Source organism: Chroicocephalus ridibundus, chromosome 1 (genome assembly GCF_963924245.1).
Source record: "Chroicocephalus ridibundus chromosome 1, bChrRid1.1, whole genome shotgun sequence".
Taxonomy (NCBI): domain Eukaryota; kingdom Metazoa; phylum Chordata; class Aves; order Charadriiformes; family Laridae; genus Chroicocephalus; species Chroicocephalus ridibundus.
In genome coordinates this window covers 79,813,664-79,841,452 of record NC_086284.1, presented here as the reverse complement: position 1 = coordinate 79,841,452, position 27,789 = coordinate 79,813,664, and positions in this window count along the sequence as shown.

Below are 27,789 nucleotides of genomic sequence, written 5' to 3'. Positions count from 1 at the left end.
AGACCTTAATTTTCCAGGCTTAATGAGCCAAAGCTTTTATTTCTTACAGCAAGATAAACTCTCCATTATCCTTATTCTTCTGTAATCCTTCTGTGCACTGATTCCAGTCTAAATGCAGCTCCCTTGATATAGGTTACCTTGCAAAATTTTCCCTTTCTTGGGATGTTAGCTGCAAGTCATCACTAAATTGTTTTCTTTAGGACATCATTAATATTGTCTATTAATCATACCCTTCACCCCTTTAGTCAGTTATTTCATTAATTAGTTCTGTCTCTTTTTTTATTTTTTCCCTTCTCTCCTTCTCCTTCTTCTTTGATACTCACCTAAACAATGTCTAAAAATGTATCACACTTTACTGTAGTAACTATTTGGTAAAGGAATATGCCACACTGTGGAATAACTGGGCCCTACTTTTTATTAACAGCGTTTGTTCTTTTTTATATATATAAATATATTTTTATATATATATTTATCTCTATCTCTGTGAAACTACAATTCTGCCCTGAAGATAATTCCTGATAGCATTTATTTCTCTAGTAAATTCATACCAAAATCTTACTCATGGGGATTTATAAGAGCTTTCCACACCTTAGGCTTCATCTGTACAAACCTGGAATCTTTTGAGCTTTATGCAATGGAAACAAAGTAAAGCTTTCCCAATGGTCCTGGATTTCATAAGCACAACACATGCACAAACCTGAGCAAGTTGTAGAAATGAGTTCAGTGATAGCAAAACTAAGCCAGGTTGTGCAAATCGTTTCACATTTGCTTGTCTTTAATGAAGAACTGAACTGTGAAGACTCAATGAATGCAGTGAGATAGTGGTAGGTCACTTCTAAGTAGTTTTACTTCTTACTACTTTACTATGAGAGGACTAGGATGATTAGGGGACTGGAACGTCTCTTTTATAAAGAAAGGCTGAGGGACTTGAGTCATTTCAGTCTGGAAAAAAGAAGACTGAGGGGGGATCGTATCAATGCTTAAAAATACCTAAAGGGTGGGTGTCAGGAGGATGGGGCCAGTCTTTCTTTTCTCAGTGTTGGCCAGTGACGGGACAAGAGGTAACAGGCACAAACTTGAACACAGGAAGTTCCATCAGAAAAAACATTTTTACTTAGAGGGTGGCAGAGCACTGGAACAGGCTGCCCAGAGAGGTGGTGGAGTCTCCGTCTCTGGAGACATTCAAAACCTGCCTGGACACATTTCCATCCAACCTGCTCTAGGTGACCCTGCTCTGGCAGGGGGGTCGTACTAGATGATCTCCAGAGGTCCCTTCTAACCCCTATCATTCTGTGATTCTGTGATTATTCTCATCTTCATCTTATGTAGGATAGATCTCTAATGTTCATTAGTCCAAAACATTTACTTCTACATACATTACTGTGCTGCCCCATGTTGGGCACAGCCAGTTCCAGATAACTCCAAAATGGACCTGCTGCTGGACAAAGCTGAGCCCATCAGTGATGCTGGTGGAGTCTCTGTGACAACATATCTCAGAGACATTAAAAAATGCTGCACAGCACCTATGAGAGAGGAGTAAGAAAAAGTGAGAGAAACAGCCCTACAGAAACCCAGGTCAATGAGGAAAGTGGGGGAGGATGTGCTTCATGTGCCAGAGCAAAGATTCCCCTGAAGCCTATGGTGAAACAGGTTGGTTTCCTGCAGTCCATGGAGGACTGTGTTGGAGCAGAAATCCACACCGCAGCCCATGGAGACCCCATGCAGGAACAGGTTTTCTGTGTCCCTGGAGGGACCCAGAGTGGAGCAGTCTGTTCCTGAAGGACTGTACCCCATGGAAAGGGCCTCTTCTGGAGAAGTTCCTGCAGAACTGCATCCTGTGGGAAGGACCTACGTTGGAGAAACTCATGAAGGACTGTGTCTCATGGCATGAGGAGTAAGGTGTGGCAGTGGTGAAGTGTTATGATCTGACAGCAAAACCCATTCCCCATCTCCCCTGTGTCACTCAAGGTGGGGAAGGAGGAGGTAGACCTGGGAAGAAGGTCAGGGTGGAGGGAAGGTGGTTTTAATTTTGTTTCTATTTCTCATTATCTTATTGCATTATTAATTGACTATAGGTCAAATTAATTTCCCCAAGTCAAGTCTGTTTTGATGGCATCTGGTGAGCAATTTCCCTTTCCTTATGTCAACTCATGAGCTCTTTCATCTTATTTTCCCACCTTGTCCTGCTTACGAGGAGGAGTCAGAGAGGGTCAGTGGGCACCTGGCAGCCAGTGAAGATTAAACCACCACAGTCCTTTCCTTTTCCTTTCTTCAACTGTGGGGTTCACACGTGTCTGAGAGTCCCATGTGGGATTAGGAGCAGTGTAAAACGTTTATCACATCCCAACTTCCTACAGTAAGGATTCGTTTTACCCTTAAAGAAGAATTCTAATACTTCCACATTATTCCAGGATAAGGACCAGTTTCTAAGAATAAGACGGACTAAGATTTACTTGCACCCAAAAAATTCTAATATGATCAGTAAGAACCTTAGTTAATTCCAGAAAAAGATTACAAGCAGAATAAACCACAAAATACAGTCTGTCCTGCTGCTTATTTGCTAGCACAGCTTAAGCAAGTAATGCGGAGTCTGGTATTTATTTTATAACTACAACATGCGCAGGTCATCTGACCACTCACTTGCCCCTGATGTAGTCAGGCTGCAAGTTTTCCAGGAAGGGATTGTGTATCTTTCTGAATATGTTCATACATTAGCCAGGCTCTGTGATAATACATAAACCATAAAATCAAAGAGAATAGAGGTGGAAAGGCTCTGTAGAGACCATTGGATTCACAGGTTACCACATGGTAAAAACTGTGTCACATTCTGATACAGTTAGGTATCTCAGGTCTACTTATTGAAGTAGGGTTTGATATATTAAAGCTGTAAACTAATTGAAGTAAGTGCCTAATATATTAGAACTGTAAATTAGAGTAGGAGCTTCATTTAAGAGACTGGGTGCCTTAAGGCTGTACAAAGAGCAGATGCAACAGTTGTAGTACTAAATGTTAGAACTTATCTCCTATTTTTTTAAGAAAGAATACTTTAGGACAATATAACCTTGTAGTAGAGCTTATCTCTCAAAACAAGGGGCCCAGGGTTATGGAGGAATGCAGAGACTAGTCAAAGCTAACACTTTTGATGTGCCAGCAAGAATAAAGAAGTAGAGCACAGGCCTGCAGTTCACCCAGAATTCACAATGATGAAGAGGAGTGGAGGAAGTAAACGACCACCAGATGTCTCTGAAGACCACCGAGAGACTCTAGTATGCATGCAGGAGTGGGCAGTAACCTGTAATAATGAGTTAATGAATAAGTAATCATTGCTTGGAAAACTAGTGAATATGCATACATAGTATGTATTTAAACTGTACATCTAAATCAGTTGGCGTGCACATTAGGTGAAGCAATCCCCTGTGCGCCCGGTGCTGCAATAAACAATACCTGCTTAATAGTCACCAAGGCTATGGAGTCTTAACTTTGGCATTTCACTGCATCATTATTCATTTTGAAACAACTGTGCTTCCTTCTATCATCTGAAGATCCAGGTTATTTACAGATTACTCTTTTAAGGACTATGAAGAGAATTTTTTTAAGTCACTGAACATGATATCAAATAAATGTATTTAACAGCATTCTGGTATTAGAAAACAGCAATATAGCCATTGGCATAATAGGAGTAGCAATGTAGGTCTCAGGACACAGGAATAAGGTATCATTTATTAATCTATTATTTACCCAACTTTTCTCTTTTTCGTGTATGATACTTTTTCATTTCTTCAAATGACATAGGGATTGCAAATCCATCAGGCAAGATTATGCAGTTTCTAAAAATCTCACATTTTGAAAATCAAGAAATCTCTCCTTCATCAGTGATAACTGGAGCCCTCCTTATCTGCACCTTGGGATCTGCCCAATCATATCTCAGTTTATATGTATGTTTTCATGAAACTTTGCCGATATTGTTTTATATTACACTCATGCTACATACAATCTGCACTACATGTATATAACTGGGCATTTTAGAAATAGGTTAATTGCATCATTTATGATTATATTAAAGTCATAGAATGCACATAGAGGTTTCTTTTTTTTTTTTTTTTATTTTAAGCTCTGCATTGGATTCTTGCAAGCAAGCTCATATTTTTGCCTGAAGTCCAAAATAGCTGAAGTCATAGAAAGAAAGAAGGAAGGAGGGAAGGAAGGAGGGAGGGAAGGGAGGAAAGAACAAGAAAGATGAAGAAAACAAAGAAAATCAAGACAAGAGATATCTAATCTCTTATGTTGACCATTTTCAATCCTTCATAATCTCTAAATACCAGATGTGAGAAGGGCAATGCATTTAAAGAAATGTAGGGCAAGGGTATAGTAAAAGCAGAAAAGAAATGCAAGCAAAATGAAATTCATATGAAATAACAAGGGAGCTCTAACTGATGCTAAGTCTTGGTTAGCATTTAACATAGCAAATTAATTAATCAATCAGTGCTCTACAGAAATGAAGATGAGTTATTTAAAATTAAGGCACAATAAAATGCAGAAGTGATAGCTCTATTAATGCCTTCATTTTCAAAGTAGTAGAATACTTTCCTTCACAGATCCTTCAATATAGAGTTTTGGAGAAATAGACCTTTCCAGAGTCAGACCCTTCAATAAAAATAGGGTTAAGGAGAAAGTATGAAGAGACACAAACCCATTCATAGCTAAGTCCATGTAAATTTAGCTGTGGGAAGCATTTTCAATACAGTGCAATAAAAAGCCAGTGTTTTTTGGGTTCAAGTAGACCAAATCTTAATTTAACAGGAATCAAAATAATTACCGTAAGTATGACCTTGTTCACATGAAAAAAGACTTCATACTTTTATGGAATATTACTGATTTAATGGTCTCTGTCAGAGTCTGCAAATCACATGGAAGATATTTTTGAGGAGTGAATGCCTCTGATTCCTGAAAAAAATGGAAACAGAAACTGTACAAAGGAAAATGTAGAGAGAAGGTATTCACCAACACCATGAAGTGGAAGAGAAGCAGAGATAGAAGCTGGGAAAATGACAAAGCAAAATAGGCTTCACAGTAGGTGGTGAATGCAGCAAAAGGCACTAAGTAATAAAGAGTTGTTGGCTGATTCTACAATAAATGTTTTCCTCTTTATCTGTGGGTACTCTTTTCACTAATAACCAGATAAAAATTTCATTTTATTGTGTTATGAATCCATATTCTTCATTCCACAGGACGATGCCTAAATAAGAATCTTTCTCTTCAGAATAGATTTGCTAACCATAATTTCTTGTCAAAATGATGAAGTTGAAATGTAGACCGGTAAATTATTTTTTTTTGTTTCTCTAATTGAGAAAAATTCTGTGGCCTATAGTTCCTGAGGTACACACATCTTTAACATTATTAAAGTTAAAGAACACACATGCTGGTATATTGTTCTAGGCTCTATATGAAACATAGTTCAAAGAAATTATTGGAAAAAAAACACACTCTACCTTATACTTTCTTCTGAGAAAATGAAATGTTTCTTTGTCTTTTAGAAGGCTGATGTAAGTGTGGAAGAAGCTTCCTAACACAGCAAGAAAAGGTGTTTCATTAAAAGGAAATGAGATACTGATGTTCATGCAGGAGACAGCTAATTTTGTTTGTATTCCAGTAGAAATCTAGCTGCAAGAACATGGAGCTCAGACTGCAAACATGGAATTGGTAAAACTGAGGATTATACTATTCTGCCTGGACTGTGATGGAAATTAGTAGGTTAAAGTATATATATATATATACACACGTAAGTGTATATATATATTTTTATATATATACACACACGTAAGTATACAGATTTCTAGTCACAAAAATACTAACTTTCTTTCTAGGAAGAAGGAAAAATCATTTTATCTTCCCCTCCCCCCACCCCTTAGATTGACTTATATTTAAAGTACACATAGTATATGCCACCATTAGAATAGCAAATATGCATTGAAACTTAGATGAAGATGATCAAAACATTATGATTCAGACATGGTCTCCAGAAGTGCTTAACATCGAGACTGAGCTGGGCAAAAGATTGACTGTTTGATGAATGGCCTCACATTTTATCTTCATGGCTTTTTATGAACCCTTAAAGAAAAACATAATTCATTTCCCTGAGCAGCAATTAGCTCAGAAAGTCATCTTCATATGAATACAATTTGCTGCAAAGGATAAGATGAATCTGACCTACCACAGAGCACACTGGTAGGTGATTCTAATCACTTTGTTTGCATCATATCTGTGTTCAGTCTGTACATTGAACCTGATGGTTTCACTGAAGCATGGAGGGTTGTTTTTTGTTTGTTTGTTTGTTTGTTTTCCTTTAAAATAATATTGTAAATCTAGGATAATGTTGAATATTGTAATATATTTGGGCTTATAATACCACCAAACATTAAGAAACTCTTTTTAATTTGAAAGCTACTATCATTCTTCTTTTTAATTCCTTTTCTCATTATATCCATTTCATTTTTCTGATAATGCCAAATTGCTTATATGATTTTTAGCATCCTGTCTCTTGGTCTGAATTAGGATTTTGGTAAAAAGCTATCAGCCTATGGGAACAAAACCCAGTCTGGTTAAAGTCTGATATTTATCAATATTCAGAAGCCCTGGGAGGCCTGCCAGATATATTAGTTCAGATATTCAGTTACAGAATAACAATGCATGATTTAAAAACTAAAATTAAAATAGGTTATTCAGCAAATTTCAGATTCTATCAAAAAATCTGATGTCTGTAAAAGACAACAAACCTTGTGGATATAGTCTAAGTTCATAAGAGCCTGTAGCCATCTTTTTGTCATTTCAGAGTTGAAATAATGACTTCAAGAATGAAACAGACACATTGACTTGAATGAACTGAAGCATCACCTGAATCTCTCCAGCACTCACAGGGAACTGAAATCCTTATCGTGACTTGAATATGTAACTTTTAGAAATCTACAGGGAAGTAAAACGATACCACACTTATTGTGTGCTAGTAAAAATTATTCACACTACTTACCAACAGTACAAATAGAGAAGAAGAATAGATATTCTTGATGGTTATCCACTGGATCAAAAGTGAAAAAGAATCAGCTCAGTGTTACTGAGATAGAAAGATACTGGAAAGATACTATAATAAATATGGACCAAAGATATAAACTAAATAAAACAATAATTCCAACTTGAAAGTCACGAAATGTTTGTATTTAAGATTCTCTAGATTTTGCCATATGTAACTTTACTGGATGGTAACTTTACTGATGGTAATTTTACTGAAGGTAACTTTATTGGATATTCCATTGTTTAGGAAAAAAATGTAACAGGAACAAAAGATGAGGTAGAATACACAATAAAAATAAGTCTTGAGTTCCAAGTCCATGGCTAATGGAAGACTCTTTCTTCTAGATTGATAAAGAAGAAGAATTGAACACCTTAATTTCCTAAAGAGCGACCTCTCATATTGGCAGATCTTTAAGGATGCTTTCCATAGAGCCCAAGAGCTCCCTATCCCCAGCAGTAAGAAATCAGGCAAAAGAAGGCAAGAAACCAGCACGGCTGAGGCGAGACCTGCTGGTCAAACTAAAGGGCAAGAAGGAAATGCACAGGCAGTGCAAGCAGGGACAAGTGTCCTGGGAAGAGCGTAGGAACGCTGCCTGGTTGTGTAGGGATGGGGTCAGGAAGGCCAAGGCACAGCTGGAGATGAACTTGCCAAGGGACACAAAGAATAACAAGAAGGGCTTCTACATGTATGTCAGCCAGAAAAGGAAGGTCAAAGAAAGCGTACCTCCCCCATCGATGAGTAAGACTGGCAAGCTGGTAACAACAGATGAGGAGAAGGCTGAGGTATTCAACTTTTTTGCCTTAGTCTTCACTGGCAACCACTCTCTTCCCACACCTCTCGAGTGGATGGACTGCAAGGCAGGGACTGGGGGAGAAAAGTCCCTCCCCCTGTAAGAGAAGATAAAGTTCATGACCACCTGAGGAACCTGAACATACAGAACTCTGTGAGACCTGACGAGATGCATCCCAGAGTCCTGAGGGAACTGCCTGATCTAATTGCCAAGCTATCACTCTCCATGATATTTGAAAAGTCATGGCAGTCGGGCAAAGTCCCTGGTGACTGGGAAGAGGGAAACATTGCACCTATTTTTAAAAAGGTAGAAAGAAGGACCCTGGGAACTACTGCCCTGTCAGCCTCACCTCTGTGCCTGGGAAAATCATGGAACAGATCCTCCTAGAAGCTATGCTAAGGCACGTGGAGGACCAGAAGGTGATTTGAGACAGCCAGCATGGTTTCACCATGGGCAAGTCCTGCCTGACTAACCTTGTGGCCTTTTATGACGGAGTGACTACATCAGTGGACAAGGGAAAAGCTATGGGTGTGGTCTATCTGGACCCCTCTAAGGTCTTTGACATGGCTGGAGTACCTCTCCTTTGAGAACAGGCTGAGAGAGCTGGGATTGTTCAGCCTGGAGAAGAGAAAGCTCTGGGGAGACCTCATTGCAGCCTTTCAGTACTTAAAGGGGGCTTACAAGAAAGATGGGCACAAACATTTTAGCAGGGTCTGTTGCAATAGGACAAGGGGTAATGGTTTTAAACTAAAAGAGGGTAGATACAGACTAGATATAGGGAAGAAATTCTTTACTGTGAGGGTTGTGAAACACTGGAACATGTGTGCCCAGAGAGGTTGTAGATGTCCTGTAGCTGTAAACATTCAAGGTCAGTCTGGATGGGGCTCTGGGCAACCTGGTCTAGTTGAAGATGTCCCTGCTTATTGCAGGGCGGTTGGACTAGCTAACCTTTATAGGTCCCTTCCAACCTAAACTATTCTATGATTCTACTATTCTGTGATCCTATGATATCTGAGATAAACTTTATTAAATTATAACTGTGATTGTCTGAACTAGAATAATCCCGACAGTGACATATTAAGTCACTGACCTGTATTTGCTTACTGTTACAGGACACTCATGCCATATACTTTAGCTGTGTAGAACTTCCATTCCTTGTGGAATTTATAAAACACCTCAGCTTTTAAACAAACTCTCAACAAAAATAAAACCTGTGATTTTCCACTTAAGGACAGTATACTAAGTAAACTTAATAGGTGTCAGATGTAACAGCAACAGACACCCTCTTCTTTGATCAGATTAGAAGGGAGTACTGCATGCATTTAAATATTGTTGATGTAATGCCTTTTCAATATATTTAATTATAAAATTCTGTTCATATCTGATGCAAACCTATATACAGACATCAATGCCAAAAGTAAATCTATGATCACCAAACCTTACCTTCTGTATATGCAGATTACAGAATGTTTCCAAAAGTCAAAATTTTGTGTTTTGAAAGATATCTGATCTTATTTTAAATTCCACTTCATGGCTTATCCACCATGATCTATAGTGAGTGTTTCAATGCTTAATTATCTTCACTGGTAGGAAATCATATCTTATTTAAAGGTTAATTTTATCTAAACTCAAATTCAAGACATTGGATCATGTCATCCCTTTATCTGCAGTACTGAGAAAACACCATGATTGCTTATGCAAAGTGTATCGTGATATGTTTCCCATATTTCTGTTTGACAAAATGAGCAGATGGAAGTCTTTAAGTCTCACAGCTAAGGCCTTCTCCTGGAACTTAAATACTCTTATTGTTTCTTCTGCTAACTGTCTTCTTGTGTTTCTTGAAGTTTGGTCATCTGAATCAGACACGATATTCTATTAAAAATCTTTCGAGTTCTTTTCCTTTTGATTATTTTTTTCCTAGTTATTTTCAGGATTACATTAACCTTTATACCAGCTAGAGTACTGCACATAGAATTTGTGTGAAAATACTCATTTATGAACACCCTCAAATCCTTCTCTGAGTCATTGCTAACCTGCAGTTCCCTGTCCTAAAAACATTGCTTACGTTCTTTCCACCAAAGATGTTATTACATCAAGATTCTTCTACTAAAATATGTTTGGCTGAACAGTGCTCGTTTATCAGAATAGTTTGGATTACTCTGTAAAATTTATATGTATTTTTTTATTTACTGGCCTATAAATGTGTGTCACATGAAAACTTTATTGCAAAGGCATTTTATAAACTGGATAGCAGAGAAAGTATGGGAAAGATAAAAGACCAGTGTTACTATGAACAACTGCACCTGGAATTCTGTCAGTGAGCCTATTTTTCATCTAAAAGCAATAATTAACTCAATTTAATATATATATATATAAAATTGCTACGTATTTCCAATTAGATTTATTCTATGTCACCACTCTTTATTATACACATTTATAATCTGTCCAGAAATAAATAAATAGATAGGAAGTGTACTTGATGAGGTTTAATTTCCATCAAATGTTTCTGAAAAGCTTTAATTGTAATTTTAAATTTATAATTCTTTGTTAATAAGAATTCCTAATTAACTGTTCAGTTACTCTGATGTTAGGCTAATCAATCTGGGGTTCTTTTGGACAACATTTTTTCTGTGCTCTCTTTCTTCTCTTCCAAACAGTAATGTACAGAATATTTTGGCATATTTTGAAGGACTTGTATTTTCTGTCTTTAATTCTCTCTTATGTTCTCTCTTCTGTTATGAGGAACACTTCATACATTTCACTGCATGAAGGTGTAGGTGTAGCTATGGATTGTGAAAGATTACTGTCGGGTCTGTAACTCAATGTGAGCAAGGAGATTCCAGTATCCAGACTTCCATTTTGAAAGGCCTGAATGGGCTGTTCAGCCAGTCACTTGTACAGGATTTCTCAAAAATCTAGTCAAATCTCACATCCTGTATGGAAACTAGATTAGATAGTGTTTTACATGACTTAGTGTTTTACAGGTGCCTTATGAGTTCTTTAAAAACAGGTTTGATTTTCTCATATTCCACTGGTCTTAATTTGAATATGAAAAGAAAGAGAACATTACATGTACAGAGAGTCCAAAGAGAATTTTAGAGGTTCTGCTGCCTCCAAAGTTATAGCCTTTGGTAAAGGCACTGAGCTGGAATATGGGGGGGACGAAAATTCTAGTTCTACTCTAGGCAGCTGCTCAGGACCAAGGACATACCTTTAGGTTTGCCATATCTGGACAACCCATTAGGAAAATTTTTTTAATCTCAGTATGGGAATTATGGTCAAAAACAGGGGAAAACTTTCACTGTGACTTCCAGAAGTCTAGGCTTGGTTTAAATTTGGCAAAACAGAAATTTGAACTCAAATTTCTGTAATGTCCAATATAAGCTTCTTTACCACTGTGTTATTTGTCTTTTTAGGTCTGCTTTCTATCTTTATATGATTTTGATTAGATATTCTGTCCTGGAAGTAGAAACAATTACTGAAAAAAGGAAAATCAATAACTACATTTTGAAAAATCATTTTAATGTTCATAGTAATTTTTGCATGACTGTGACAGAATTTACAGCATTGTTCTTTCAATAATTTCCAAAGTGCTGTTCATAACGGTATGATCTATACTCCTAAAAGGCTTATATTGACAGAGGAACAGACTGTTACCCCTATTTCTTGGATATCATCAATTACAGTCATTATCAGTTGTAATGACAATTTTTTTTTTCTACCTAATGATTAACCAATCTATATTTTTTTAAAAAAAATACATATTAATTAAATAAAGTCATAAAAATAAAATAGCTATTATTCTGACAAAATTTCGTGTACCTCATGGGCTGTTGTCCACGTATGAAGCATTATAACAAAGAATATTATTAATTTTATTTAGGAAAAAAATAATCATTAAATCATAAAAGATAAACTTGTGGTTGGAGTGTATTAAATATAAGAAAGTACATTATAGGATAAAATCTGAGCTCTATTCTGCATTAAGAAAAAAAAAACAGAGCTGTCCATGGATAAAGAAGAAAATTTCTTTGTAAAAAAAAAAGTCAAAGTTTAAAATCTGTAGCATAAATATAGTTTTCACTTGTAAGTAATAAAAAGTGTGTAGCAATTAACACAATTTTGGTTAGAGAAAAAGTAAAAACCTTACATTATGTCTAGACTGCATACATTGTTATCTTTCAAAGTTTTTTGTTTGTTTGCATACAATTGAAAAAAACAATAGAACACGTATGTGTAATACCATATCTATCATAAACACTATGAGATAAACCATGCAACTGGTTTACAGATGATTTTGAGCAGGACATATAAGTTCTACTAGTCCATTGCAATCAAAAGACTGCATAAAGTTAAAGAACATTTCTATATTCTCACATGTAAGTTCAGATGTCTGTAATGGATATATTTATATCTTAAGCAGTCACCAAGAATTTCCTTTAAAATCAAAGAATAAAAATAAACATTTTTGGTACAATTCATCTGATCTGTTTTAGGTTTCTGCATTAAGACAAGATGAACCAGGCCCTAGAAGTGCCTATTTCTCTCCTTCGACTGCAAAAAGGAATGTTCTACAGAGGATGTTAGGACAGGCTTACTTGTACAACAATTTATCTGTGGGGACTGTAGCACCCATCAACTGTAGTAGTAAAAATTACCTCCAGGGACAACGAAAAAAATAAAGGAAAAAGGGAAAAGAAAAAAAGGAAAAGAAAATATCTTCCCAGTGACCAGTAATGAAGAGAAAAAATTAGGATCTCTCTAGATGAATATCCTCTTCTTGGTATCTTCTCCAGTCCAACAAATGCTCCCTCCCTAACTACATAGATTCTGCAGGATAGCCTTAATCTTGTTGCTCTGATTTATTACAGTAATAGTGCTAGATTGGAGCATGCTTGGATCAGTTGCAGATGTTGCAGAGCTAATTGACTTTTAAAGCTGTGTACATGTGCATTATTGTGAAATGCTTATGGCTCTCTAAATGGCTACTTCATTAATGTTATCTACTAAGTTCTGTTTGTTCCCTAGTATAAGATTATAAACTAAAAATTATGAAGCAAGTTGTGTAAAAGGGGAGAGGAAAAAGAAAAGGCAATTCAAACATTAATTGCAACCACCTCCTTAAAACTGACATTATAGCTATAGCAATGTTTTCAGAACCTGCCAGCGCACAACAAGAAGTTTAAATATACTTTGGAGTAAGAGGGTAAAAGGTAGCTACAGTGGTATGTAGGGGCATGTAGGTGGAAGGTTATGAACTGAAAGGGGACACTGCAATGTTATGAGCTAAAGAGCTGGAAATTGAAGCCCTTTAGGTCAAAGCAGTTTCCCATAGGAGTCTAGGCAATTATCTTTGATGCAGGTCTACTCTTTAGATGTCTGAAATTCAGACAGAAAAATCTATGTTTGTCTCAGTTCTTCGTTCAGAAAGTAGGAATGTCTATTTTTCCCTTTCTTTCGACATTTGCGCTTATTTAGATAGCTAGATTGTCTCAGTCTTTCAATCTTTCCAACTTTAAGCGTAGTGCTTACAAAAAAGGAAGTCATGTACCTCCATAACATCAATAACTACAGCATTTTAGCCCTATTTTTACCTTATACTTTTTTTTCTGAATTCATAGGAATAGAAGTAAGGAGGAGGTAGTACTTTGTTCAAGGTATTTCTCAATATTATACACTCAGAAAGAATAGATGGAGGCTACAATCTTGACCACTCTGAAGTCAAGAAAACTGCGGCATTTCAATTTAGAGATGTAAGAATGACAGATATATAAGCTGTTCTTTTAAAAAGTAAGGAAGAGTACAATGACTATTATTTACCATATTGTGGCTTGCGTGAAATTACTGAAGAGCATAATGAAGGAAGAGATGGGAGATAACAGCTAACTAACAATAACAAAAACAAAAAGAGATTTTTTTTTTTTTAAGAATGCATAAAAAGCATGTTCACCTTGAAGAGTATGAATCAGAGAATCACCATTCTGCTACATTTACGGCATGATTTCTGGAAGTGCTGACTTTTATTTCACCGTTACTTAAGCGTTTCACTACAGGGGAACAGTTCTTAATAGCGTCGTTAAGAAGTATTGCACAAACAATTTCCCATGCTACATTTGCAATCTTGAATATGTAATGATGGGATGTTAAATACATTGCCCAGCACTGTGCAACAGGAGGCATAAATGACATTGTAAAGCTAAATGATAATTAGTATCCTAAAAGACTGACATTTATAGAGTGAAAAAAAGGATTTCTGTTAACAGAAGCAATCTGATTTAAAGGCGACTTTGGTACACATGGGATTTACGCTCACCATTCTCCTTTGATAACCTGCTAGAAAAAATTTGACAAAGATGTTCATTAGATATTTTTAGAATGGGTAGAATAATTTTTAATCTTGTTCTGTGATTTCTATTAGTATCTAAAACATTCATATTTATTGCTGGGGAGAAAAAAAAAAAAGGTTAGAGTATGTCTTTCTATGGTGAAATTAACCCAGGAATCTTCTGACACACAGATTCCCTGCGGTCTCAAGCAGGTTCAGGTTAAGCAATTAAAAGAAACAGTGGTAGCTTCGTGGCTTAACTCCAGAAGGGGCATGATCCTAAGGCCATGTTTTCCCCTCCCCACTGCATTTGTATGGGGGGTGAGGAGGTTACCACAACAGTGGAAAAACTAGTCTTGCAAATGCAAAGGGAATGGGTATGTTAAACAAGACTTTTCCGTCAAAACTGTCAATCTTTAGACTATAACTGCAAAAGAAAGTGTGGTATAAAGTGATATTTTTTTTTTTAATTAAAATTCTCATTCATACAAAAACCTGAGTAAACTTAATACTTGACTCCCAAGGGTCTTATTTGCTCCTGCATTTTATGTTTGGTGTTGTTTCATATTATATCTCTTGTCTGTAGCTAAGATATGCTACGTTTATGAGAAGTAATGGCTGGTTTCACTGATTTTCAGTAGCAGCACTCTCAGCTAATATGTCCCTCCATAAAGCTGTTGCCACATGCTGAGGAGAATATGAAGGCTATGACATCCCTGTGAGGTATTTGAGGGAGTTGCTAGGCCCCTGACTCCCTTGGTCTGTACGTGTGGGAGGGACCAATAATATTTAATATCTTCATCAATGACAGACAGTTGTATTGAGTGCACCCTCAACGAGCTTGCCGATGACACCACGCTGAGTGGTGCAGTTGATTCATTAGAGGGAAGGGATGTCATCCAGAGGGACTTTGGCAGACTTGAGGTGTGGGGCCACGTGAACCTCATGAAGATCAACAAGGCCAAGTGCAGGGTCCTGCAGCTGGGTCAGGGCAATCCCCAGTGTCAATACAGGCTGGGGGATGAAGGGATTGAGAGCAGCCCTGCCGACAAGTATTTGGCGCTAGTGGTGAATGAAAAATGTGGCCATGTGTACTTGCAGTCCAGGAAGCCAACCGTATCCTGGGCTGCTTCAAAAGCATGGCCAGCGGGTCAAGGGAGGTGATTCTGCCTCTCTACTCTGCTCTGGTGAGACATCACCTGGAGTACTGCATACAGCTCTGGGGTCCCCCAGCACAAAATGGACATAGATCTATTAGAGCACCTCTCCTATGAGGACAGGCCGAGACAGTTGGGCTCCAGGGCTCCAGGTAGAACTTGTTGCAGCCTGCCAATAAATAAAGAGCATTATAAGAAATGGGTGCATCACATGGATACATAAGGCTAGATACAGCCTTTTTACCAAGGCCTGTTGTGACAGGACAAGAGTCAATGTTTTTAAATTGAAAGAGGGTAGATTTGGATTGGACATAAGGAAGATACTGTTTACGATGAGATTGTTGAGTCACTGGAATAGGTTTCCCAGTTGTGGAAGTTGTGGATGTCCAATCATTGGAAGTGTTCAAGGTCAGGTTTTGATAGGTCTTTGAGCAACCTGATCTAATGAAAGATGTCCCCGTCCACAGCAGGGGAGTTGGACTAGATGTTGTTTAAAGGTCCCTTCCAACTGAAACCATTCTATGAGTCTATGATTCCATGAAAACTTGTATTTGCCCTATTTGCCTTTCTGTAAACACAAGCTGCATACTTACAGAAAGTACTCTGTAGAGAGAACAAAATGCTCTAGGGATTTACAGAAAAGCTTTAGTCCGTATGGATCAAGGATGTATGAACTTACAAGTCTTGAGAAAAGCCCTCGACTTATATAAGTGGACTGGGGGTTTTTTGATTGTTAAAAATAGTAACTGCTTTAGCTTTCCAATAACTGCACTGGAAACTTACAGCTGAGTAAAAATGATTGTTTTAGATGGAAGACAATAAAAAGATCACAAAAGATTTATAAAGCAAGAGTAAAAATGAAATCAAGAACAAGGACAAAAAAGGCTTAGTATAAAGGATGGGTGTAAAAGTGTAAAAAAGGTGTAAAAATACAATAGAACAAATAGGTAAAAAAAGTCTAGAAAATTAAATTTTATTGGATGTTTTTTCATTTCATTGAAGACATAATGATAAAGGGAGAGAATAAGGGAAGAAGGCAAAACAGAGAGCATAAATAGCAAAGGAGATAAAAAAATGTTTTATTTTCTGTCACTGTCAGAATATACATAACACTAGTCCATAACAGGTTAAAGGGGATTTCTACATAGTCTATTTTGGCACAGACAGTGCCTGTTAGTCTTTTGCAGTCATTTGGATAATTCCATGGCTAGTGAGTGTGTGGAATAATTACTAAATTGGCCAAGAATACAAAAATACAGCATTGTTCACACATTAAGGAAAGTCATAAAATCAAGAGGCTTCTGAGGTAGAATACAGCCGCAGCTAGCACACGAAGAATGCCACATCTGTGATTCCCCGTACAGGGTTGTTTGAGAAACTACACGAGGGATGGAACGGAACACGCTTGTTCTGTGGCCTTCCCTTGTGACGCATAGCAGATATGGGGACGAGATGGTACTACGGAACAGATAAGCGGCCTACATGCTACCCGAGCCAACGTTTCGTCAAATGTTGATGAAATGCTGTCCTTTGTGTGAACTTTGCTCACCACAATGTACCAAAACACACCTCCACCCCGGAGGCTATCTGCCCCCGAGGTGCAAACACTCCTCCTTGGGTACATTAATCATAATAAAAGTACGTATAACTAAAGTCACTCAAACTCCACTTTGAAGATAAAAAAATAGTATAAAAATAGCCCAAGAGAGAGGGGATGTCAGGGAAGACACCATCGCGAAGAATTCCACCGCTGATTTCCGGGATCAGTCAACGGGCTGAGCGTTTCTTCCCCTCCATAGGGACGCCTTGGGGTAAGACTTCGATTACACCGAGCTTTCTCGGGGACTTAGAAATTTCTCTGGAGAATCTCTACCCTACATTTATAGCCAGGCTGTATCGTTTATAATTTGTCATGTGTTTGTATACTTAACAATATCTTTATTTGCACGTGCTTTGCAGACAGTGTATTTATCACCGGCAATCCTAAAGAACCTGTATATCTGTTGTTTAAATAAACTGCACTGTTTAAGCAGCTAGTCTTTTCGCTTTCTCACTGAACGCGACCAAAAATTCGAGAGAGGCCGTGCTAGTTCAGGAGCACGACTAGACTGAAGGTGCAGTCTACTATTAGCGTATCCAAATCGTAATAGTTTAATTCATATTAAACGCGATTGGACTGATAGTGCTGAATTGGGCATCACTCAGAATTTAAACCTAGCCGCACCTAGCCTCCCACCTCGGTGAGGAGTGTTAGAATGCAAGGGGGGTTATCTTCTGCCAAAACCGCTTGGCCCCGTTTCACGCAACAGAGTGACACACACATTGGTTGCTTTTGTAAACTGTTCACAGGGTTTATTCATCAAATAGAAAACTTACTGTAATAATAAGAACACTATGGGTTCAATCCAAAGCCTACCAAAATCAATGGAAGCAATACAAACAGGAGTGTTCACAGTACTTTTCTAAAGCATTTCCTGGAAAAAGTGGTGGTTGAGAGACTCTGAGCCTGACATGATTATTATTTCTTAAGAAAATCTTGATAAGTTCTTCTTTAAATAGCAACATGAAATACATTTCTAACTTGGAGGGGATGTGTGTTGGTGGTGGTTGTGTGGCTTCTTTCGGAAATGTACACATCTAAAATTTAAAAATAATATTAAAAGAATAACATTAAAAACATTAAATGATAACATTTAAGGGATATTAATAATGCCTGCAAAAAAAATATTTTAAATTTATTCTTTTCATTTATTTTAGGCTGTTCTGCAATTTTCCTATGTTTTTGTCAGAGATACAAATGAAAAACAGTTTTAATAAATAAAGATAGATTTTAAAATATGTTCTTATGTGCCCTGAATATTCCTAATAAACCAGAAGGTTAGATTCTTCAGCCTTACTTTTAAAAAAAAAAGATCAAAATATAATTTACATACTGTACATTCTGTTAGAGTATATAACAGAAAAATTAATCTTCACACAGAGAAAGCAGCAGAGGAACGATGACAGATGAGGGCCCCATATTTTACCCTGCTCCCGCTCATTACTGTGCACAGGACAGGAGCCCTGAGCAGGAGAGGAGATAGGGATCCAGGGGCAGCTACTGTCCAGACTGTTTGAGCCCTGCTGCTGGAGGTATCCACACTGCACCTACATGTACACATATGGTTTATAGTGATAAACTAAGACTCTATATTAAGCATCTTTTAGCTACAGGATGGAAAACTGAATTCAAACAATGAAATAGTTATTTTAATTCTAATGAACTACGGACAGAAGTTCTGAACAGTTGTATGTGGAAAGTCTAAAAAATGTGATGATGTTTTTGGGGTAAGAAAAGCATATGGAAAGTAAAAACATGCTGGCATATTTACATAAAAATAAATGTAATTTAAAATTATTATGCTTCATAATGTTGTGTCACCATTTTAAATTCTCATGGACTTTAATAGGATAGCATTACACATTTTGGAAGTGTAAAAGCATTCTGTATCACTTATTAAGTTTGTTTTAAATAGTAATTTCAGAAACACCAGGGAAAAAAAAATAACAAAACATTGGGACTTCCAATTGCTTTTGAAAGACAAGAAATGAAAAAAAATTAAACCCCCAAAAGTGCATCTTTTATTGGAAGAATAGATTTTGCATATGTATTTGAAAGGACATTTTGAAAATTCTCTGACGTATGAAAGCTCCCTGAATTGAATTTATTCAGATAAAGAAGCAACCCTTTGTGGTTTTGTCATTGATATCAATTAAAATATAGTATATCTATTCAAATATTTTCTTCTTAAGCATTGCAACACATCAAATTTAAGTCCTTGTCTCTGTAGATCAATTCAGAATATTAGATATTTATGGTTTTTATTCAGTAAGCAGAGAAATTATACATCTTGCCCAAAATTTCCTGCCACCAGCAGGAACGTTGTGTGTAGACTATGTATTAAGTGTCCCCTCAAGAAAATGGATCTTGGAGATTTTTTCTGAAGATAGTTTTCTAATTAAATGTGATTCACCAGATTTAAAAGCACAGTGGGAAAGGAGTCACAACCTAATTTTTTGCTTAAGAGTTTCCAGTGATTTGATGTTTTCCAAATAATTCCCAATAATAAGACAAAACCAGAAACTGAGAGCTCCTCAGCGTGGATTCAACTTGTCTCCTCTGTCCCTCTTCACAAGAGATCATTAGTCTTATAGCATCTTAGGGTGTCACATTTGCTGAAACAGACAAGAAAATTCTTCCTCTTACCTGAAAGAAAGGAGAAAGTTGACAAGAGGAAAGTTATGGAAATAAGACAGAGGTAAAAAAAGGAAGACTGTAAAGAGCAAAATATTCTGCTGGAAAAATCTTTCTTGTCACCTGTAAACTATCCCTCTCCCCCACAATTAAAACAAACAAACAAACAAAAAAACAACCAACGAAACAAAAAAACCCAAACAAACAAAAAGGAAAAGAAAAACTAATTTTTTTTCTTCTTTCAGTGAATAAGGGTTACATTGGTGGTGGCAATAGAATCTGAAGAGGAAGAGGACACCGGGTGAATGACACTATTTTTAATGTTTGGGGATTTTTCATGTGGGATGTCAGCCCTTCTTTTTTTGTTAAATGAGGTAAAATTATTGCAAAGCCAATTCAGATTCATATGCCTATTCAGATTCATGTGCTTATCCTTATTAGAGATTGTAAGAGAAATTATAATTTAAATAGCAAGTCCCCTCCCTTATGAATTACTAATTACTAATCCTCGGATTACTGTGGGGCTATGGTGGTGTGCTCTCCCTTTTTCCCCCTTTTCCCCCTTGCCCCATGCTCCCCCCACCCCGCCTCCTGCTCAAGCCATAACCATTGGTAGGAGCTGTTATTAGTTGCACTTGAACTTTGGGGAATGGCTGGCAACACAGTCAAAACACTGTCTGGAGTGGGGACCTAGATATTTTGTTCCCATGTGAATATGACTATAGGTCAATTATTTTACTGTATAAATAGTGAACAGCCCAAGAGCCCTTTGAGCTCTCCTGCAGGCAACGGGCTGCACGCCAGGATCTCCCTTTGAGGGGGGACGCTCACTTAAGGTTCTACTCCTTGAGGTTGAGACATTCCTTGCCACAACAGATTCTCGGTAAGTGACTAATAGCATGCTGAACTATGAAATCTTAGCTAAGTGATATAAAGGATTGATTGTGCGTATATGCTCCTTTAGACATAAAAAGTTGACCGATTCTGGGACTAGGATTGTATCCAGCTGCCCCTACCGTCCTCTCTGAGAAGGAGTTTAGAAAGCAAGGGGGTCCTTTCTGAACCTCATGACTCAACAGGAGGGTCTCTCTGACAGCTTGTCTGACCCTGTCCTCTATGTAGTAAATAATCAAGTGTACCTTTCCATCGAATCTCATAAAACACTGTCGCATTCACTACTAACTTTGTTAAATAGCTGTTTTATACTAATAAATATTTCACTACTTCTCTCTTACAAGTTAAGTTAATCACTCCACCAGCAACAGGGGCAGATGAGAGCAAAATGTGAGTGAGTTCATACCTTGATCAAGACTACCTGAGATAGTCACATGTTGGTGGAGAGGGTTGATAAGGTGCATTGAGCTCAAACTTGAATAGAGCTATATAAAAGATACAAATCTGAAGAAGGTCTCTAACTGTATTTATTTTGCCAGTCACTTGGAGTGATCTGCATGTGCTGCAACAGCCTTCAGTGTGGATGGTGATCACCAAGACCTTCCCTAGAATTACACCCCCCAAAAAAGTGTATAGTTCCCATAACTGGGTTTCTGATTGGTAAAAGGTTCTACACTGGATGTCTTATTTTATTTAGTTATTTCCTACTGGCTATAGACAGGCTATATTCTGGCTATATTTCAGAAAGTTTACCCCAAATGAGCCACTAACTAGTCTTGATCCAAATGGAGCTTGACAAATCCTATATTCCTCTGATGCCATGAGGAAACCGTAGTCTTCTGTGGATGACACACTAATGAGTATGATAGTTTCATGAAAAGGTTGTATTAAAATTATATCACATATCACATAGTGCTTTTTCTCTGCTCACAATTATGTTAATATTTGTAAATATTATTTTAACATTTTACTATGCATATTTAATACCTAACTTTAAACACTTCTTTATGTCCTAAATTTAGCATTTAGTATTAACATTTGTTATTTTCTTTTGTTTGTGACAGGAAGTTGGACTGCTTTGGTGAATGTCTGGAGATTTTTATTCAATATGACCTTAAGCTTAGTATACACTTCTTATTTTATTGCAGAAAATTTTACATGTTGTTAGACAGTTTTTTACTTATGAATGATAATAAGTTTACACATCAACATGAAACAGTGACAGAACACTGCAACAGGTTGCCCACAGAGATTGCTGAGTCTCCATTCTTGAAGGTATTCAACAGCCTTGTGGAGGTGTTCCTGGGCAACTGGTTCTAGGTGGCCCTGCTTGAGCAAGTCAGTCAGAGCAGATGACCTCCAGAGGTCCCTTCCAAACTCTACCACTCTGGGATTCTGTGATTATCAAAATAAGAGCAATATATCTGTCTTTGTTGCCTTTACATAACATGCTGATTTAACTGACACCTTACAGCAAATGCATGTAGGACAGGATGGTGTAGCAATAGGTAGATTAAAAATATAATGTAAGAAATATTACTGAAATTTCAGCAATTGTATTTAAATACCTTTAAAAGTAACTATTTTTTCTATTTTTTTTTGTCTAATATGGATTTTAAGGTTAAAAGGCTTCACGTCTCAAAAAGGGGGCAATTACAGTTCTGTTTTTATTTAGTTTATGTATTTGGAACTCCAATATCACCACAGTACAAATACTCCAAAAAAGGATTATACCATGCTTTCTGCCTCAAAAGATCATTTGGCATGTCAGCTATTTAACCCTCAGCTTTCTAAAGCAGTTTCTTTTTTATGTCAACTCCAGTGGTGTTCCTAAAATAATAATAACTAAAAAAAAGCTTAACTTGTAATAGCACCAATCTTGTTCTCAATGCTTTACTCTAATGGGATTACTTATAAAATATGCATTACAGTTACTATTTGCAGGAATGAGTCAAAGTTTTAGCAAATGCTACAATACAGCTCTTCAATAGCTAGGGAATTGTCCTGAAAGCTTCAGAAGTTCTATGCTTATGGAGATAGCTATGGGATCCCATTTAATAAATCGTTAGAGCTTTAAGATAAAATGATTTGAAAACAAAACCGACATCTTCTGCATCAAGTAATTAAAAAATGAGAGCTGGATTAGCTGAAAAAATGCATTTATTCACCTGAAGTATCATTTACAATTAAATAGGTAAGTTAAGTTGCTAACAGCAGGCTGATTGTTTGTTTTACTACTGAGTCCTGTATCAGTGAATCAGACTATTAATGACAAGATTTTCTGCATCAGTAAACAACATCTCTAGAAGAATAATAACATTTACTTGCTGAAGGAATTAAAAAAAAAAGGGCAACTAACATGAATCCATACAGTATTAGCTGCATAAACAATTTGTGCAGAACATATTCCTATTTTCTTTAGATATGTCTTTATTTTTCCTCTAGAGAAAATTGCATATATTTAATAACAAGAAATATTGTATATACTTACCCAGGAGCAACAGTCACTGAACAATCATGAACTGTGTATGCCAAGTAAGGATTAAAAAAAAATAAAAGTAATGCAGCCTGCCAATAAAGACATATGACTTAAAAAGTAAGAGAACTTAAAAAACTAGACTTGAACACAGTGCTTTAAATTGAATATGTTTTAAATGGATTTTTTAGTGTAAAAGGGCTGGTTCAATATCTTGAAAGAGTGCATAGGTTTTTTTCATTCAGAGAACAGACACATAATGCAAACCAATAAGATGTTGCATGCCACTCTATACGGTGTCAAGCAAGACATAATACTTAAATTAGCTTTAGTTTCTGGGTATCTATCAAAAATTTTAGTAGAAAATTAAAGTTTATTCTAGAACAAAAATTTTGTTATATGCTAACTCTCTTCATACTCTATTCTGGTAGCAATAAAATAAAAAGTGTCAACATAAAGAGCTTAAAAAAAGTCTGAAAGAGTGACATGAATTTTTTTTATTATTTTTTTTTAATGGACGAGTCGTCGATCCAGTGGAATTCATAACCTAACTCTTTCTACCTCAAAACCCTTTTCTTTAATTGAAAAAAAAAAAAAAAAAAAGGATTGCAATTCTTTACAATAGAAGTAGATTGTGGGGTTTTTGTTTTGTTTTTTTTGAAAAAAATTATAATTTTATTTTAATATTGCAGAGGCATGTGATATAAATAATCATACAATTAACTTGAAAAAACAAAATGCTTAAAAACTCATTTATCATTTCCAGACTCTATCAGGTGGTGCAATAAAAGACAATAGCACCCCACAGAAATACATTTTTATGTTTTTTTGACCTGCACAGCTTCACTGTAAACCATTGTTTATGGAAACGTAGTGCAAGCTGAAAGGAATCAGAAGTGACTAAGAGAAAGAAGCAGCTCTGGCCTATTTTCCAGATTCCTGTATGCTCTGCAGCCACCAGAGGAAGATCCACACAGGTTGTGTTCAGTGTTTCTAATACTCTACTTCACAGCAACTGAAATTTAAATTCATCAAATAAAGACGTCTTCTAAGACATTAAAATAAGTCCTTGTTGATATCCGTAAAGATATTTGATGTCAAAATTACTTTATTACCTATTGCAAATGTATGAAAATCATCTTGATTTTATGGTGAAACCTGTACTCTCTTTCTGAATTCCTTTAATTATTCCCAGATAGTAACCTCTGATGAATTGCAATCTGAATGAAATTAATCTGAATGAAAATAAGAAACAAAATTTAGGGAGAATTTATTAGCTGGATAAAAATGATACATCTGCAACAACTAGTTGTAAAAAAGCTATTGCTAGGTCATTGGATGCTAAACTGTAAAGAAAGATTTCCCGGGGCTGAGCAGCATCATTATCATCACAAGTGTCATTACTACTGCTAACAACAGAGTTATAGGGAGAATAAGAAATATGGATGATATTATTAGAAATATGGATCATATTATCACATCATGGATCACATTATTGTACTTTGAAAACAATTTATTTTTTTTAATTATTGATGCCTGTATGGATGGGACTTTGAGCAACCTCGTCCAGTGGAAGGTGTCCCTGCCCATCCAGTTCTAGTTGGAACTAGATGATCTTTAAGGTCCCGTCAAATCCAAACCTTTCTATGACTCTGTGATACTATGATTCTATTTCAATGCCTTATTTCATCAGTGGGCAAAAGTGATTATGAAACAACTAAAAAAGACACCAAAGCATTTATATAGTATATACTCGTTCCTTAGAAAAAAAATAAATACCTTGACAAGTTTTGTTTAATCTCATTGTTCTCTTACTTCAGGCTAAGATCTACAATATAGATATTTAGTATTTTACGTACTTACTATCTCACATTTTTTTTATCATGTCAGAGATTTTAGAATTGTATACCATATTCTTAATTTCTGTAATAGTGTCTGATTGCCTTTTATTTCAGTGCTCTCCAAATAGCTTTAAAAATTAAAAAACAACACCACCCATCCCCCACCCACCAACTCACCCCCCTTTGAATCTTATGTCTGCTTTCCCAGCACAAACTACTTGAGAGGATAGTAATCCTGTACCAGTTTTATAACAGCTATGGTACTCATTGTGAAAGGCTGCTTATAACAACTCCCTTCTAAATATTTTACCTTGCTAAAAGTGTTTAGCCAATAATCGATTGTGTCTTACCAGGTGAAATTGGTTTTGTTACCACATTCAAACAGATTCAACCAGTGATGGATAAGTGGTCACCTTTCATAGAGACATGTTTTAATACACCATTGCCTCTAAATCAATCTAAAATATTTTAAGACAGTATGTCTATCTGATTCTGTTTTCCCAAAAGCCAGACCTCGGTACCAGGAAAGATCATGGAGAGGATCATCTTGAGTGAGCTCTCACAGCAAGTGCAGGGCACCCAAGGGATCAGGGCCAGCCAACATGGGTTTAGGAAAGGAAGGTCCTGCTTAATCAACCTGATCTCTTTCTATGACCGTGTGACCCACCTTCTGGACGCAGGGAAGGCTGTGGACGTTGTCTATCTGGACTTTGTTAAGGCCTTTGACACCGTCCCCGCACAGCATTCTCCTGGAGAAGCCGGCGAATCATGGCATAGACAAGTGTACCCTTCGCTGGTTTAAAAACTGGCTGGATGGCCGTGCCCAGAAAGTTGTGATGAATGGGGTGAAATCCTCTGGGCGGCCGGTCACCAGTGGTGTCCCTCAGGGCTCAGTTTTGGGGCCAGTTTTGTTTAATATCTTGATCAATGATCTGGATGAGGGGATTGAGTGCACCCTCAGTAAGTTTGCAGGCGACACCAAACTAGGTGGGAGAGTTGATCTGCTTGAGGGTAGGAAGGCTCTACAGAGGGACCTGGACAGGCTGGATGGATGGGCCAAGGCCAACTGTATGAGGTTTCATAAGGCCAAATGCCAGGTCCTGCATTTTGGTCATAACAACCTCAAGCAACGCTACAGGCTTGGGGAAGAGTGGCTGGAAAGCTGCCCGGCAGAAAAGGACCTGGGGGTGCTGGTGGATGGCCAGCTTAGCATGAGCCAGCAGTGTGCCCAGGTGGCCAAGAAGGCCAACAGCATTCTGGCTTGTATCAGGAATAGCGTGGCCAGCAGGAGCAGGGAAGTCATCGTGCCTCTGTACTCAGCACTGGTGAGGCCTCACCTCGAGTACTGTGTTCAGTTCTGGGCCCCTCTGTACAAGAGGGACATTGAAGCATTGGAGCGTGTCCAGAGGAGAGCTACCAGGCTGGTGAGGGGTCTGGAGACCAGGTCATACGAGGAGAGGCTGAGGGAGCTGGGCATGTTAAGTTTGGAGAAGAGGAGGCTGAGGGGAGACCTCATTGCCCTCTACGACTCCCTGAAAGGAGGTTGGAGAGAGGTGGGTGTTGGCCTCTTCTCCCAAGTGAATAATGACAGCACCAGAGGAAGTGGTCTGAAGTTGCGGCGGGGAAGGTTTTGATTAAATAGTAGGAAGAATTACTTTACTGAAAGAGTGGTCAGGCACTGGAACAGCCTGCCCAGGGAGGTGGTTGAGTCACCATCCCTAGAGGTATTTAAGAAATGTGTAGATTTGGCACTTCAGGGCATGTTCTAGTGGCAGAGATTGTAGGGGGTTTTTTTGTGTGTGTATGGTTGGACTCAATGATCTCAAAGGTCCTTTCCAACCATGAAGATTCTATGATTCTAGAAAAGGAGTATTCAAGCAACAGTTAATCAGATAGCTTTCCACATAACTCCCCATAATTTTTGAAGTTTATATTCTTATGGTGAGAACACTATTTAATTCTCAATGCCAGCTCTTGGGATGGGGTGGAGTGTGTGTGTTTATTTACTATTTCTATGGAAGGTTATTTCAATTTTTGAGTAAAGTATAAAGACAGCAAATACCATGTCTATGCAGAATTTTGTTAATGCCAATTCTTGCTTAGGATTACTCCTTTTTTGGACTTCTGAAGTTGAGATCACTTTTTTAAATTACCTAAGCACTGCTCTTTTACAAGTAAAGAGAAAAATAATTACTCTAGGAATCCAAGCATTTTTGATCTTTCCATTAGCTTTTTGCTACAGTGGCTGTATGCTGGTAACTGTAATAAATAGATTCTCAGGCTTATGTAATTTCTTGCTTTACTGTAATTCCAATGACTTTGTGATGCTATTTCTGATTTAATATCTGAGATCTGATTTAATATCTCATCAGACCAAAGATAATTATTTATAATAAAGTATGTAGAGATAGTGACTCCAGATCATTCTCAGCTTGCTTAAATAGAAAGTGTCCAAAGATATTAGTCTTTCCCAAGTTTTGAAGTTAGGCAAAGCTCTTATGACTGCCATATAACCAAGATTTTAACTTTTGTCCAAAGATTTCTAACTCAAACAAACAAACAAAACCTATAAAAATAAATAGACATTTGCTGAACTCTGTGAATTTCAGTCAAGATGTACTTGCTCAAAATAGAGACATGACTTGCAAGAATTACAGATAAGCAGAACATAAAACATTTTTATTGTGATGGAATAGTAATATTGTTGTCGTGTCAACATCATAACAATCTCTTTCGAATGCCAGGTGTTAAAATGGAGGCATGAACTTTAGAAAAACAGGAGTCCCACAGTAACATATCCGTCATTTCCTCTCTTATTTCTCCCGAACTAACTTTCTGTCAGTTTATTAATTACTCTACATCTTAATCTTGTTTCTCATTACATTATTCCTTTATTTACATTTGCTTTGAGTGAATTTACTATATGAAAAAAAAAATAATCAAAGGATATCTAGGGCTCAGCTTTGAAATGGCAACCAGTATAAGAAATAAAAGACTGGCTGATTG